Source organism: Cyanistes caeruleus, chromosome 1 (assembly GCF_971803275.1).
Source record: "Cyanistes caeruleus chromosome 1, bCyaCae1.hap1.1, whole genome shotgun sequence".
Classification (NCBI taxonomy): Eukaryota; Metazoa; Chordata; class Aves; order Passeriformes; family Paridae; genus Cyanistes; species Cyanistes caeruleus.
Window position 1 is genome coordinate 101,705,836 of NC_141701.1, and position 16,797 is coordinate 101,722,632.

A 16,797-nucleotide genomic window follows, 5' to 3' on the forward strand; every position below is an offset into this window, starting at 1 on the left:
TTTCTTGTCCTTTTTTTAAAAAAAATATTTTTGCCAGATTAATTTTAGTCCAACCACATCAGAGTAACTCCACCAATTTCCTTGCTTCTCAGGTTTTACCACTGTCAGATTGAGAAACTGTCAGAACTTCGTAAGATACATTTTACTTGGTAGGGTTTTGCTAAATGTTTAATTTATGAGTGACTTTTACTTACTGAAGGCCATCCTCAACAGGACCCCACATCTATACAGCTCTCTCATTTAATCTCCCACTTGCTACTGCTGCCTGGATGCAGCAATTACTAATATGAGCTTCACCCTGGTCTCTGCTAATGGGGAAGGCTGGAGGAGACTATATAAAAGATGTCTCTAACCTAAATCCAATATTCCACCCTCCTGAAGGATGCAGAACTCTTGCTGCCATCAGTGGCTTCTGTGCCTGTGTTTTCATATCATGTAGAAGCTCTAATATTGGTAGATACTTTAAAAATAAAGAATTAAACACCATGACCCAGGAGCTTAAAATCAAAAGCTAGTAAAAGCAAAAGTGTACTTTAGCCTGAGTTATCTAGGTGATACTGCAGACTAAAAATCTCAGTGGATTTACCAGCCCAACTTGACTGAGCTCATAAAGCCTCCTCCTGCCCCTGCAAAATGTGCACGGTGAAGGTCGATAATAAACCTACCGTTAGAAAAGCCTTAAAAGCATAAAAGGATGTATGATATGACACACTTTGAATTCAAAGAATAAATAGGTAAATCTTTGACAGCTGCCTGCAGTGGGATTTGCATTATTTCACTTCCTAATTATCTTGCCAATCATATAGGAATACAAGTTTCCCCTGGAGCTTGATATCCTTAGGCAATCAAGTTAATGAATATTATTTGGTCATATGAAGCCACTGTAACTGAAAAAAGAAAACCTCTGTCACTATAAAGTTTTTTGAGAAGATCCAGAATAGCAAGAAGCAGCAGGCTACGGTAGAAGCCTGTGGCTTAAGCCATATCATGTTATCAAGGAAAATACAGCTGGACAAAGTGCTGAAGTTGAGAGAACATTTAGGGATGGGAGTTGGGAGGGGCAATCTTTAATAATTAATTAAATGCATGATTAGGAGAATTAAATTTAGCACACTGGGATACCACTATTCAACATCTTCTGCACCTTTCCTTTTGAGTGATTTAGGGTTTCCCTCCCCACTGACCCATTTGATGCCTCAGTTTTCTATAACAGAAGCAACTGGATTGTCTTTCCTCATAAGTATAAAGAGAAACATAAATGAAGACCTAGATGGTTTTTACTCCAGTAAAAAGTCATGATTATATGGCTATCTTCTGCCTGGTGCTTTCAAATATCTTCCCTCAAGTCTTCTCCTTTCATCTTTGTTAACATTGTCTTCACTTCAATTTAATTCATGCATATATAGGAGAATAAATTTTCATAGGGAAAAAGGGAGTGGTGGAAAGACCAAGTAAACAAAGGAAAGTGAGAAAAAGTTTTTTCTTTGTGTAGTCTGAACAGTTTTGCCTTGCCCTTGAACTTTCAGAGAAAGGTAGAAAACAATACATTCAAACTAAGTGCCAATTTCCAGCTGCCTCACAAAATGGGACCTCAGCAGCAGATCTTCTAATGATTGTTAAGTGAGAAAGGCTGCCAACTCCTTTTATTAAACATAATCATCTAGTGATGCCCTCCACTGAAAAGAGCCAGCAAATATCACAGATTCTTTTACTGGTACAATAATACAAGCAGCCATGGGTGCTGTGAGCATTTTCTTGCTGGTGAATCACAAAAGGCATTTCTGTGCCTCTTTTAAACTCTTAAGCCACTTCAGCATATTAAAACATCAGGAGTACTCTTATTATATATATTAGGGTCCATTTTTGAAGTCAAGACCTGCCTGTAGGTATCCACACTGAGAATTCAGAGGCTGATTTTCAGAGGTGACACTTCCAAGAGCTTCCAGTGAGCCTCATAAGAGGTGCTGGGTCTCACATGTTCAGCTGCTGCAAAGAAGCCAAGAAGTAGATACCCACAGCACACACAGTTAGGAGACGGGGGGGTTATGTGTTTAGGCTTGTTTGGGTTTTTTAAAGTGCAGTTATGGGTTGAAAAAGTAGAGAAATGGAAATTATTGTTTCACCTGCTTTTAGAGAAGTGAACACTCCAGTAATTTCAAACCAGTCATTTCATACAATTAAGGCATGATAAAATGCTATGATTAATGCTGCCAAAATGAGCCTAAATGTCAATATTTTAATGGTGCCTGCTGAGTTAATATAAAGCTGCACACAAGGCTCAGTCCTCAGTAGATGTAAAACAGTAATAAAATTGGGCTGCAATAATTTACAACCATTGCCCTAAAAACTATTAATAAATTGGGACATCTGATGGCAAAGACCATGTCAACAGACAGAATACACAACATTCATCACTCTGAGAAAAACTGATGAGAGCTCACTGTGCCTCTGGTCCGAGCACTCTACCGGCTATTCACTTGAAAACAAATCTACTTCAAGGCCATTTATCTTTAAAAGCCCTTATCAAATTAGGAAACATCTATCTCCTGGACTATCTGCCCACCTATTTTTCACAAAGATAATTAGCATCCTGACCCAACCATTACTGACATTGTGCTCTGTTTGGACTAATGGGAAAGAGGTTTCTGTAAGCAAGAAATCAGCAGCAATATCCCCAGATATGGATGTCTCCACTGAAGAAACTTTTGTGAGCCATTTGCTAAAGGCAGAACAAGTTTCTCTCTTGCATAGTTTCTTCCATTTTTAGTATAATTTTCTCTTTCACTGTGTACTTTTGCAGCTCTTGCAGGCTGAGAAAATTCAACCATCTGCAGCAAAAGCAGAAAAGAATAAATTGCTCTCTACAAAACCTCCAGCTTATTCTTGATATTTACATCAACACAGAGAAAAAATGGAGTCAAGTCTCACAGTCAAAGTCCTCCTGTAGAAGAATTAGCCATGTAGAAGGACTATGACGTACAAGCCTACAGGAAAGGAGGATGACTATAGGAAATTTTTACTTGCATTTAAGGAACCTAATTCTTCCCCTGTCTTGCTTCTCTACTTGATGCTTATAAACCTTGCAGTCTTACAGACAGCACTTACTCTCTAAGTATGAACATGTGCACAACTATGTGAACAGGTAGTTATATAAAAAAATATAGTTAAAAGATCTTCTAGCAGACTTGGAAAATTCCTAGTCTTTGAATAAAGCTGGATCACTTTTATTCCCGTTGGAAAGCTTTCCTAAGTTATCAATCAATCAATCAATCAAACAATGCCTACAAGTTTCTACACTGGCACCATCAATTCATGCTTCCTGAAAAATATTTTCTTTTTCTTCTTTCCACAATTATTTAGCTGAACTTTTTGATGAAACTTCTCATGGTTGCTTTTAAAAGAACTTTTGATAAAAGAGTTGTGAACATCCCTGATAGCCTATGCACTGCCTATGCAATGACTTTTTACCACACTGTAACTCACTCAGAACAATTCCAATATATTTTAGAGTACAGATTTGCTATTCTGAAAGCCTTCTTGGCTTCTCCCTGTCATATTATATTCCTCTAGCTATTTTATAAATATTTATAATATCATTATGCATTTTTTATTGATTTCCCTTTGCCATGTGCCAGTCTTCAGGCTGTATGTCTGTCACAAAGCATATGTAAAAGGCACATATATTTTTAAAGACAACCTTTTCTCTGGTAGCCAATAAAATAATATATGCCACTTTGCTTCCTTTCAGTGTTAGAATCATATCACTAGGAATTTTTCTGCATACTGTGAGGATCTTGGTATTGAATTTTCTGAGGCAGGGAAAAAACTTTCAATGCTTCAAAACAAGAAGGCCTTTGGGAAAGATCACTGCTATCCCCAGACTTTCTGACATGATGCAAGTAGTAATACACAATGGGGGGGACACACTGTGCTAAGATAAAGGCATGCCTCAAGGTGCTGACAAAGTATGACTTCAAATTCATAGTTTCAGCCACAGAAAATGGCTTCAGCTAAACAATTAATGTTTTGGATTTATTTTTTTGGTATTTGCGTTTTACTGTTTGCCTGAAGAGGGGCCATTCTTTTTGTTTCCAGTGATATATCAAACATCAACAAAGAAGCAGGTTCAGTTCAGAGGAAGAAGTAGGAAGGAAACAGGTAGTACAGGGGCAGAGCTGCAAGCTGGAAGCTGGTTACAAGTTTCCAGAAAATTTCTGTATGGATAGAAATACATCTATGTACCCAAGATACTAATCAAGATCCATTAAAAACCACTGCAGTTACACAAGTTCCTGATCATATAGGTGGATGTCCAAATATACAACAGCTTCTGAGAGAAAGCGCTCTAAATTATCTCACTGAAAATTTCTTCCTGCTTATGTTTCTGCTCTCACATCAGTCTACAGATACACCATGATATATATAAATATTCCATGACAGCAAAACCAAACAAAAACCCAAACCAAAACAAACAAAAAACCCCACAAAAACCCCAAACAAAACCCCCCAACAAAACAATACCCCAAACAAAACCCATTAAAAAAAAAAGAATTTTGGTTTCCAGTGCCATAATTTACTCAGAAAATTCCTACCCCTCAGATTAATTTTAAATGAACAGTCACTGCCTACTTAAATGTCAGAGTCTGTAGGAAGGGACAAGGCTGTGGTTTTCACAATTTCAAAACTGACGGATAAGACAGAACAGCAACAGGCTGAGCCAGCTCTTTGGGCAGTTGAAGTTTCTTCAGCTGCACAAGAATTAACATCAAAATTGTGATTCTACGAATTCCACATAAGTTAGATTTACTGTAAATCTATAATAATAAACCTGAAAGAAAGCAGTTCATGAAAACCAGCAAACATAAGAAAACCACAATGACAATTGATCTGGCTATTGCTACAGATCACCAGAGCAAGATTACTGTGGCAACTTGAGGTTTTCAAACTAAAACAAAGGAGTTTGGGGGATCAGCGTCAAATCTACACCATTTTTCTGCCAAGCAAGCACCTGTCTCCAAGTGTTAAATCCAAAATTGATACTTTTCATATTGAAATGGACTGTTTCACTCAGGGCTTTTTTCAAGAGCTACCATCCATTTCCCAAACATACTCAAATGGAACAGCCTCTCCTTTAAGAATTAACTAAATGACTGATCAGACCCGAAACTAAGGGGGAATGGGTCTGTCAGAGTAAGGAACATTCCCCATTTCCTGAAAGGGTTTCTTCATTATGGTTATTTGCTTTTTGTTTTTTTTAGACATTGAAACACTCCACCTGTAGTTTCCTACCTGCTACACACATACAATTCCTAATTTACTTGCTGACACAGCACTTCTTGAAAGCTGATTTCTGATTCACAAGACAAGATTCTGATTTTATCAATTAATGTCTTTGGCAGCTCACTATGAGCACTATGTAGATCTTTCTTAGCAAGTAGCATGGCAGAATAAAATCAGTCTGTAAAGAAAAATTGTTGGTGCTGAAGGTATGATATTCACATTACACATGCTTTGGGAGAAAGGGAGAATGGGAGAAAGGGAGAATGGGAGAAAGGGAGAAAGGGAGGCTATTTCAGGTTAAATCTAGTCTGGTTTTGTAGACCCACTAGCAATAGTGTGTTATGTACACTCCTGCAGCACATTTTTCTCCAAAAGGAAATTAGTTTAAATATTCCAAAACCACCTTGCAATGTAAAGCAAATCATAGCAAGCAGGCAGGATCATGAAAATTGCTTCAAAATTATATTCTCGATCCAAAGCAAAATGCTAATGTAAATATGCCAATAGCCACATGGCTTTTGACTTTTGAATTTTTATTTATATTTCATAGACAATGCCTTTACCAATTATGCCACAAGATCAGTTTAACTTAGATGACACTTTTGTAATTTTATACTGATCAAAATTTGGCTCTAAACTTTTGATTTTTATACTTTAGAGACAATCTGATCCTTTTTTCTATCATATAGGGAAGGTATGAAGGGGACTTAAAACTTGTAACATTATAAATTCCTGAAAAAGCACTTAACATCAAATCCTAAGATGCTACTTTCTAAGGTTATCTTTCAGGCTAAAAGCTCCCTTTGAACAGAACAAATAGTGCACCTTATACTCTTATAAAAACACTCCTCATTCTGCTGTTCTCTTTCTTGAAGCAAGACTTCCCCAACAATGCTTCCTTTCATCGGGAAACACAGTGCTCTGCTGTGATACCAAGGAATATAAAAAAGGATCATTTTATAAGGTCATTATGCAGACCAAATCAACACTCTAAAATATAAACATTTCACATTTTAGAAGTTTCACAACCCCTGAAGAACTACTACTCTGAAAAAGGAAAAACTTCAAGTTAGTAAAATCTACTTCCTCCATCTGTGTTCTTGCTGAAAAGGTAGTTGTCAGCTTTAATTCAGAGAAACAGTTAAGCTTAGGCTATTGTATTAATTATAGCCACTGCTTATAAAACATTGTGTAGCTGCTTTTTTCCACACTGAATCCCAAGCCACCAAACAAGCCATTTAATTTTCCTTGTAACAGTGACAACTCCAAAAATAAACCAGCACAAATTATTCAAAAGGATCTCAGACCTTACAAACATGCTCTCAAACTTATTGAATGAATAAATCAAATATGCATACCCAACTGATTCTTGTGAAAGGCACTGTTATCCCCTGCCAATGCATTTTAGTGTTAATTTTTTCATGTAAATTCTAATGATTTTTAATATTTTGCAGCTCTTAATTCTCCAGGCAAATTCCAGCAAGAAGAGTAGGATGAAAAGGAGATTTGTGCAAACAGTCTTATTGAAAAGCTGCAATGTGTTACCCTCTGGAGAACCCTCCACAAGAATTTATGTGGATGAATTCAAACCAACTAATTTCTCACAATAAGTTACGAACATAGCCATACACATGGGATAATCTACCCACATCATCAACCACTGTGCCTAGAAGGGTGCCATGCCTTGCAATGAAATTTGTCAATTAATGCTGATGCTTCTCTGGAGAATGTGAGAGCTTCATTTCTGATCTCAGTGTGTGATGGGACACTTCTTTTCATACTAAATCCTACAGTCTATAGCTACATTTCTGAGTGCTTGGGACTTCTGCCCTTTATGTGTCAAACATCTCAGTCTGGTCAAGCAGAATAAGGCCACACAATTCCCAGTGGTGAATCTTCAGTTTTAGATAACTTGTCCAGCATCACAAAGAAACTTCATGGCAGGATTCAGCTCTCCAGGGCAGCACAGAACTCAACTGAATCATGAGAACTGACTATTTAAATAGAAATCATAACCACATTTCTTACTATTATACACATGGAAATGATGATTGTGTCCCATTACCAACTCTCATTTGAAAATAAACACAGTGGAGTAACCAGTCACTTTGGGGGGGCAGCAATGTACATAAACCATAAAACAAGCTCTTTGAGACATACACTGCCAGATGCACCATTTGCCACTGCAAGGCCTTTGGCTTGATTTACCTCACACCCTTGCTGCTTGTCTCCAGAGATGTGGCCAGACCATCCCCATCATCCTGCACTTTGTGCAAATTGGACTTTCATTTCCACCCAAGCACATCAAAGGTCAGAATTAACTGGAAGCAGCAGTGGTTTGTTTAGCTGAGATGCTGTTGCCTGTTCACTTACACTCTTACAGTTTACAAGATTGGACTCAAATTGTCAACAATCCAAAAAAGAGAGATTTCTGATATAGGCACAGACAACTAGTGGTCTACAATATTAATCAGATATGTTTTATCCCGTGGAATGGAAAAAATAGCCAAATGAGGCTGAAGTGATAAATAGGAAGTGAAATAGCAGGAGGAGACAATTTTGTGCAGAATGGGAAGACTAGTCCCCAAGGCTGCAGAATCTGACACAAGTTTCACTTTTAAGGTAAACTTTAAAAGTGCATCTGCATACTACATAATAAACTACTGCAACTACACAATAAAAAAAAAAAAACAACTAAATGTTTTACTTCATTATTCACAGGCAAGTCATCATCTGAAACAGTACTCATTTTACACCTTCTAAGTTTGATACCACTTGGAAGACCTTAAGAGAAAAAAATGAGACATACAGTCTTGCTATAAAAATATTGATAGTGTTATGGTAAAATTTACTTTAGTGTTTAAAACTTCTAGGCACAGAGCATTAGATTGGAGCTTAAATCTGCATCAAAGTGAAATAAAAGCAAATCTTGGAAAAAACTGAACGACTCTTACTATTCAAGGAAATTCCAACCTTAAAAGAAAATCAAAGATAGGTGCTCACTTTCTCACTGTGTAATATCCAGGTCTAATACAATACCCCCCATGCATTTTAAAAACACAGTATCAGCACCATCTGAATACATCACACTAACAATACTTGTTATCTGGGATGTCTCTATTTCCAAGGAGACAACCAGGCATACGAGCTCCCCTGGCTGTCGATATCATCGGCCCAATCTGCACAGAGCAAGGGCAAGGTGACTTCAAGGAATCACAAGGCAGAGCAGGGAGATGTCAGCAGTCTCACTAGGCAGATAGGTACGAAGCACAACCCCCTCAGCAAACATTCAGCTCAACAAACAGTACAGTGCCACTTCTACGGTCAACAGATGTATTTGGATATTTTCTACAGGATTAACAAATTGTAATATGTATTTAATGATTCACATATTGGAGTACTGACCAAAGAGTAAGAACCATGGGAACAAAAAAGTGCCTGACTGCACAGCATTTAAAACTCCTGCTTGCTGCTGCCAAGCACTTCACTGACACTTCAGTTCCTGGCACTAACATCTCCTATTGCACATAAAAGTCTGAATTCTATTTGCACCAAGATGCACCTTAAGAGGCTGACAGAACTTCATGCCTCCTTTGATGTCAAAACACCATCCCTATCCACCAACGAGACATTTCTCTACTGATCTCATTTGAAGCACATGTTTCAAGTAGTTGTTTTTGGAGCATACCTATTAGATCCTGCTTCACAATGTCAGCTATCTTGTTTTTAAAAACTGGGAAGGAGCTATAACTTTTACCAGCATGGATAAAATTAGTGAGTGCCCTCAGGAGGCTGATGAACCATGTTCAGGTTCCCTCTCTATCAGAGGGAATTCACATCCAAATTCAGTCAAGACAATGCTCTCCTCCCCAGACATGACATTATTCTTGGGGAAGTAGATTCTTCCCTCCCTGCTACAAAATTAAATATATTGATGGAATTATTTTCATAAAACAGTTAAACAGGAGTAGCCTGTCAAAGTCTGATTCTGCAGTCCACTGGCCTGAACAGTTTGTACTACAACTTATTCAAACATCTCTTTCCTACTCAGAATACATTTTCCAATTACTTCACCACAGTATTGCTGGATTATATCCACTGTTTCCTCCTTCCTAATGTGACATGCTTTCAGAGAAAAGTGTAACCTCTGGTTTTGAAGGATAATTTTCAGGCAAGAGTGTTTTTCTAATTATCTTCAGAAGACTTGGCACCAGCAGTAATAAAAGGAGAGAATAACTTCCTGCAACACAGCATATAATGTCCAAATCCGTCAGAGCAGAATTTTAGATGCTTCATTCTTCCCACCTCTCATGGTGTTCCCACTGCCAAACTCAGCTTGATTCCTCCTTAGTACATTTACGCTGATGGATTGTATACAATTTCTCCCTCTGCCCTGTATATACAGTCCCACTACCATGGTCAGGACAAGTGCACCATCATTAAAAGTCCTGCGTGCTGAATAGACCAGGGGCTAAACTCCAGTATAATGTTGTGAGGTCACACAGTAACATCCCATTTTCAGAAAGAGGAAAATAGGCATTATGTGACCGTAGGAAGATCATACTCCTGTTCAGCAAATGGATTGATACGAAAAGACAAGAGTTCCTTTCCACTTCTCAGCTTTTTCTTATAAGACACATTACAAATCACAGATGGCTTCTGGCCAAACTCCAGTGTGGACAATTACAGGCTTTTCTTTCCCTACCTCTGTTCAGCCATCCCAATGAAATACAGTATCTTTTAGTGTCCTGAACTCATGTGTACTAATTAAGCACTTTTTTAAAAGCATAAAGCATTCAACCAGGCTATGATGGACTTTGGAGATGGTTGGATTTCATGTTTACTAAGTTCACTGAGTTTAAAAAAGTTGAGCAAATTGTGACCTCTGTAACATGAATCATTTACTCCTCAGATATAATGGATGAGACTGATGTGTAAACTCCAACTGCCAGGATTTCACATCATACGCTTTCATGAAAATCCATGCTAAGACAGCTGGTTCTGCAAGACCCAAACCCCTTTGGGCTGTGTGCCAGAGAGGACGTTTGTGTCCACACCACCTTTTCAGTCTTGCCATTTTCCCAAAGCAGATTCCTCTGCACTTTGATGGGAATGGATCTGGTGCAAGGTCCAGAGTGCCATCCAGAAGGTTCAGAAAGGCAAAGAGGACTTTCCAGGTGGTCATAACAACAGCCCACACAAGCAGTGGTGGCAGTGGAAGGGTGTTTGGGCCTCTGGAGTAAGATTCTGGCAAAGAATGATGAGAATGATGAGGAGGGGAACCTTTTCTTACATTACAAAAAGAGTATTTAACAGATATAGAAGGAAAGAAAATGACTTTAATTTCCCAGCCTTCACAAACAATTCAGTCCTAAAATTATGTCTTCTGATTTCATGAGCTGCATTTTATTTTTTCTAGAGGTTTTTTAGTTTTTTTTACTTGGTGATGGCAGCTCAGTTTTGCTGCCTGTTTTAGGACATTCTATAACTTTACATCCACCACTGGCTTATTTTTTTAACAAAACATTTTTAAGACCTACCTGTATATATTTTATAAATAGATAAATCTACACTTGGAGAAAACAAGGTAAAATAAACAAAAAGAAATATAAAAACCACAAAGGCAATGAAAATTGCATTACATTATCAGTCAGGTAAGGAATTTTTATGTAACCTGGATGAAGTTCCTCTTAACATTTTATTCCGTAATATGTCATTGTGTTGCATCTGGCAGAAAAATAAGACCTAAAATCAAAGTTCTGTGGACTGAATAGCTACAATAAGCTTACTTAAACCAGGAACTGACCGACACCTGGAATAAAACTAGGGGGTGATAAAGAAACAAATAGAGAACACTACCAGAATATTTATGGTTCTTTCACAGGTATAAAATAATTACCCAATGTTGAAAATTTTGCAATGAGAGCTGCTGATTGTTCATATAACTTTTAAACATGATTGGAAAAGACATTTGCAAGTAAATGGTGTGATAGCATTACTGGGATCACTGTAGTCTGGCAGAACAAGACACCATATCCAGCAAAGGTCAGCTCACAAAAAAGAAGGTCATGCCTGTAAATAGACTACACACTCAAGCACACCCTCCAAATCTCTATGACAAACTGCTCCTATAAGATACCTGTCACATCAGTAAAGTTTGGTAGGTTTAGTCACTACACAAAGTCTATGATAATGGCTTTTATTGTAAGTAACTTGTGCTTGTTTATTGTCCCTTGTTTTGACATGCTGCACATGATGTATAATTAAGGAGAACTGTTACTTTCTTCCTTTTCCTCACAAAACAGTAAAGCCTGTAAACAAACACAAGCTCTGGGACCATTAAGAGAGGCTCTTGTTTGCAGACTGTCTTTCTGACCAACCACTTCAATTTCAATGCTAAAACTGTCAAGCTTAATTAAGAGTTATGGGGCATAACCATTTCAAAACCATAAATCTATACAATAGAAAAGTATGATGACTGTCTTTGTGAACATCTCTTTTTAAATAAGCAGTATCTCTTACCAAGACCTAATTTAAGTTCCTTATATACAACATTGTATTGTTTTACTTCTCCTGAAGTGAATATAAAGACCATCATAAAGTAATTTCATCCTGAAGTCATGTGGTTTATTTGACTATTTAAAGTGGACCTCAAAGCATATTCTAGTGCTTACACTGCTAGTCCGTCCAAATCCACCATAGCTCTGTGTGATCCTCCAAAATGTTTGCAGAGAACTCTTTCTCTCCAGCTTCTTTTAATGTCTTTTTTTAAAAGTCTCTTTGACTTCTGAGTGTGCACAGCTGTTCACACATCCTCTACTTCAAGCAGAATGATACAAAGAAAGAGGTATCAACACCTCACCATTTAAGACTGCCCTTTAAAAACATCCTTAGCGTTCAGCACACCCAGCCTGAGACACCAGTGACATAGTCCAAAAAATCCAGCAAAAGTGCACTGTAGGGCAGGCTTAGATTTAAACCTTAAAGCTACATTATCCATTCCAGAAGAATGACATGTTTATTTCCTTTTTAACAGTACTTAGGTCTTTTACCATAACCTCTGCAAAATCAGTGCTCTAGGGAGCACCCAACAGTCAGAAAATCCTAGTGCAGCCTGAGCCATATGGGTACTTTCAGCCAGAAATGAAAATTTAACAGACAACTGATTACTGTGCTTCAAAGGCTTGAGCCTCACAGTACTGGACAGATTTTAAAATCATTTGAATGTTGCCATTTTCACTGTGAAAAAAGTCCCACATACAGTCTCACCATTAGCTTTCATATATTTAAGGTGGTTTTCTGGACTTTGCAGCAAAGGAATTACCCTTAAAAATGCAAATCCTAAAGACTTAAACCTTTAAGGGTGATTGAAACATAGTTTATTACTATTTCTTAATCTAATGACTTTGGTAATATAACTGCATGAGGAAATCCTTGGCTTTCCCCACCTGCTTCATGGGCTAACAGATGAATTCAATTTATAGAACTGATAATCATATAATAGTCAGTCTAGAGGCACTCTCTTAAAATAAAAGTTTTTAAGGAAACTTAAATGATTTCTATCCCGATGAGTACTGTTTCATGTGTTAAAAAAACATTTGGGTTAAGATATAGAGGAAATAATGCTGAATATCTAAAAGAATAATGTATGCAGATTAAACATAACTGTAAAGGACTCTTACCAGCTATTTATCAGATCCAGAGAAGCACAGAAAATACACCCTGGTTAGTGCATTTGGGAAGAAGATACTTAGAAAAGGAGCTACACTTCTCTCCTCTTCATTACCCTATCTGGAAAATGTGGTTAATAATAATACTGCTTTGAACTTAAATTTCCATTTGTAGATTTGAAATCACTTTATAAAGGTGCATAAGCATTATTATTCTCATTTCACAGTTGGCCTCACTAAGTACAGAGATTTGTAGCAATTTGTATGAGAAGCAGCATCCTCTAGTGAATAAGTTAAGACTCTGAAATTATGTCCCCAGGGTTTTCTTCCCAGCTAAATTGTAAACTTCAGACTACACCAAAATCCACTGTGGCAAAACCAGACAGTCCATCTGAAATTGAAGGTTTTCTGCATGGGAATAAGAACACAAGCCAGAAATACATAACATAGATATAAAGAATTTCTGCTTTACATTAATCTAGTCACTTTAAATTAACTTTCTGGAAGCCTGGGGAGATGGTCATCACAGAGGTCATCTGAGTGTTCAAACACAAAAAAAAATGCAAAGAAGTGGAATGGCATCTTTTCAGAAGACAAAAGGAAATAATAAGGTACATAGCAGAGGACAGCCCGGAGTTTGATCAGGAGAACTCCTTAACCAACAGCACCACAATCTTCTCCTCTCTTGCTGAAGAAAGGTCTTTCATCCCGATTTCCGGTAATAACATTTCTCTTACTCAACATTACTCCTCCTTTGAACAACTGCTCCTGCACATGGCAACAACCTTACCTATGGGTTTTAAATTCTGTCATGAAAAGCACTTCTCTGTGGTAAGGATTCAGGAAAATATTGAGTACATCTCTGTTCAATTAAATCATTTTAGTATATTTGATTCTCAAATATCAGTTGGTCACTTAGGTTGAACTTTAACCAACATTTCCAATTCCACACTAAAGGCTAAAAATGAGGAAGCAGTATGATATTTTTCCTTTTTAGAATTATGGGAATGATAAAAATCAGGCTAAAAATCTAAAAGGTAGAAAGAAGTATTTTCAAGGTTGCGAGCTTAAAAGTTTTCTTCAAAAAGCTGCTTAATTTCAGAGCCAGGTAAATAAAGTCAAAACAATCTCTCTACATCATTTTTTCCCCCCCAAATATCAGTTGACCAAGAAAGGATACCAACACAGTTAGGAGATTAAACCAAAAACATGTCTGGAGGCTTTTAACTTAAAATAAATAGAGGCCTTAAGTATTTGCAAAACTGATATTTAAAAAAAAAAAATTACAAGAGTTGTCACTCAAATCAATCTGCAATAGCTTGCACACCTGTGAAACTTGTAAGGACAATTAATTTTGGACACACAGGAGAAAAACAAAATAAAAGTGAGCTGTTAAAACAAATAAATAAAAATGTTAAATGTTTTTGATGCGATAATAGCTTACTCACTTTTATACAGAGTATAATATAGATAGATTAAATTACTTCTCCAAGCATAATATGTCGGACAAAAACCGGAAGATATCAAACTGGGGTTATAGTAAATCATGATTTTTCTACAGATATTGACATCCCTGAAAAATTTTGTAATTCATAGTTCACAAACAAATGGTCAAAACAACTATTAAATAATTTAAATTTAATAACAGAATAACTTTTTTTCCATTCTTCTACACTTCTCATAATCACAGAAAAGCCTGTTCAAATTAGTCAGGAAAAACCCAGCTGCATCAGTTTTCTCTTCTGTTCCAGTTTTGCGTCAAGGCATGAATCCATGATGGATTCATGTTAATTTATTCCCAGGGCAACACCTGGTATGCTGTTTTTGGCAACTTTAACAGTTTGCCTACATGTTTACCTCTGTAACACTCCTTGACTACAACCACAGTTGGTCAAGCAATAACACGTGAATGTGCGTTGATGATTGTGGCAGGCAGAGCAAAACCTTTGGGCGATATGCAGAAAACCAAAGAGGTTTAGTTTGACCACCAGATCTCTGGATCAGTTCTGATCAGGATTCAGCAAGGTGAGTGACTCTTCAAAGAAGACGACCTCAGTGACAGCCCATTTCTCTCCCCTGCCAGGGCACTACAGGACTGCTCAGCTGGGAGTGTCTCCTCTACACAGGACTCATTACATCAGGGAAGATGGTGCAGGGGAGCCTTGCACTCTGCAGAAAAAATATCACCAGAGAAGAGAAGTAGCAGAAATTGTGATCTACTGTTTTTGTGTACTTCTGTGTTAAGAACTTTTAACTCCACTATAACTGTACTACAACTAAATCAAGGTTTCCTGTCAGCATGATATACTGGGAATACACATTCCCTCCAGCTGAACAGCTCTCAGGCTTCTAACGTCACCTCCCACTGCCTCCCTAAAGCCACAACAAAGATCACTATTGACTAATATGACAACACCTAACAAGGGTAGAGCTGATAAACTGTAAGTTTGAACCTGTCTACAATGCTCATATGCCTCCAGCAGATGCTTCATCTGTCTGATGTTGAAACAGGAGGTAGCATTACAGATAGCAATGCAGATGCAGATGAGGAAAATATATCAAATGTAAGTTTTTATTTTAGAAAGCATATTCAAAGAGAACCTCTAAATATGGTTAAAATGAAAGAAGCATGAAGACCTCCAGGACTGAGTTGATTTAGTAGTTTTAGTATGTGAAGAAAAAGAAATTTTTAATCAATATTCATAATCTCTGCACCAGGACAAAGTTAGAGGAAGCAGAAGTTAAAGGAAGAAAATAAAGCAAGCTGAAGGCATAAAAATAAACGTGCACGTACACACGTGTTCACACCCCCACACATCCAGCAAGGCCTACTTTGCCATATGGGATTAATGCTCTGTATTTAGCTAATGGATTAAGCACCAATAATTTTTTTTAAAAAGAGATGAATATTACTTTTCCAATAAAAATAAGTCAAGGATTTAAAGTAGGAAAGCCTTTTTAATGAAAAACAAATGGCATTTAAAACTTAATAGCCTTTAGGTCTGATAAAAAAGTCAAAGCCTTTATTTAAAGAAATGAAAGTTTCTTCAATAATCACAGGCACTGCAATGCACAAAAGGCACCACTTGCAATGCAGTGAGTCCTACTTATGGCAGTCTGGCTATGGCAAATGATAGGATACTAATGGAAGAAAAAACATATGCCTAGAAGCAAGATGAAAAATGGTCTAAATCAGATGAGGGGCCATTAACTTTTTCTTTTAGGAACACTTTTAAAAAACATTAGCAAGTATAAACACTCTTAATTCTAGTGATGACACGTCCAATCAAACAGATCTTCAGGGACCCTAACTAAACAAAATGTGTTACAAAATTTAAGGCAACTTTCCAAGATGAAGCACACATTGAGCTGGCACATGGCATTTGCTGTCAGGGGCACCACCAGTGTCATTTGTGGGGACTTAGGAAGCACTGAGGCATACCCAAGCTGGCAGACATGACTGGTGAAGCAGTCTCATAATCGGACAAATATTTCACTGGCACAATCATATGTTGTTAAACCTGAATTTAATGGACACAATCCTCATCCCAGGGATTGCCACAGTGTTCAAATGACTTGCAAAGTTTGAGCCTTCTGGAGAGCTCCTAAACCCACAGCTTTAAGTTCTCTGTTGATTTTCTAAAGGGCCACCATTTCAGTCCATGTGCCAAGTAAGAAAGTCTGTGCTGCTAACTTTGCTTCATCTTCATGACATTTTCCTAACCCACAGTAAAAGAACAGGATATTTTGACTATTAGGAGAAAAACTAGTGAAAGAAATACTAGATATGAAGTGTGCCCACATGTGTTTCATTTTCAAAAAGGCAAAATCAACTAAAAGCTTCATG

General features: G+C 37.4%; 1 protein-coding gene across 8 annotated transcripts in view; it reads right to left on the minus strand.

Moving 5' to 3' along the window:
• Positions 1-16,797, minus strand: part of TPK1 (thiamin pyrophosphokinase 1) — a 303,147-nt gene that overhangs the window by 238,700 nt on the left and 47,650 nt on the right. The gene's annotated exons all lie outside the window — the stretch shown is intronic.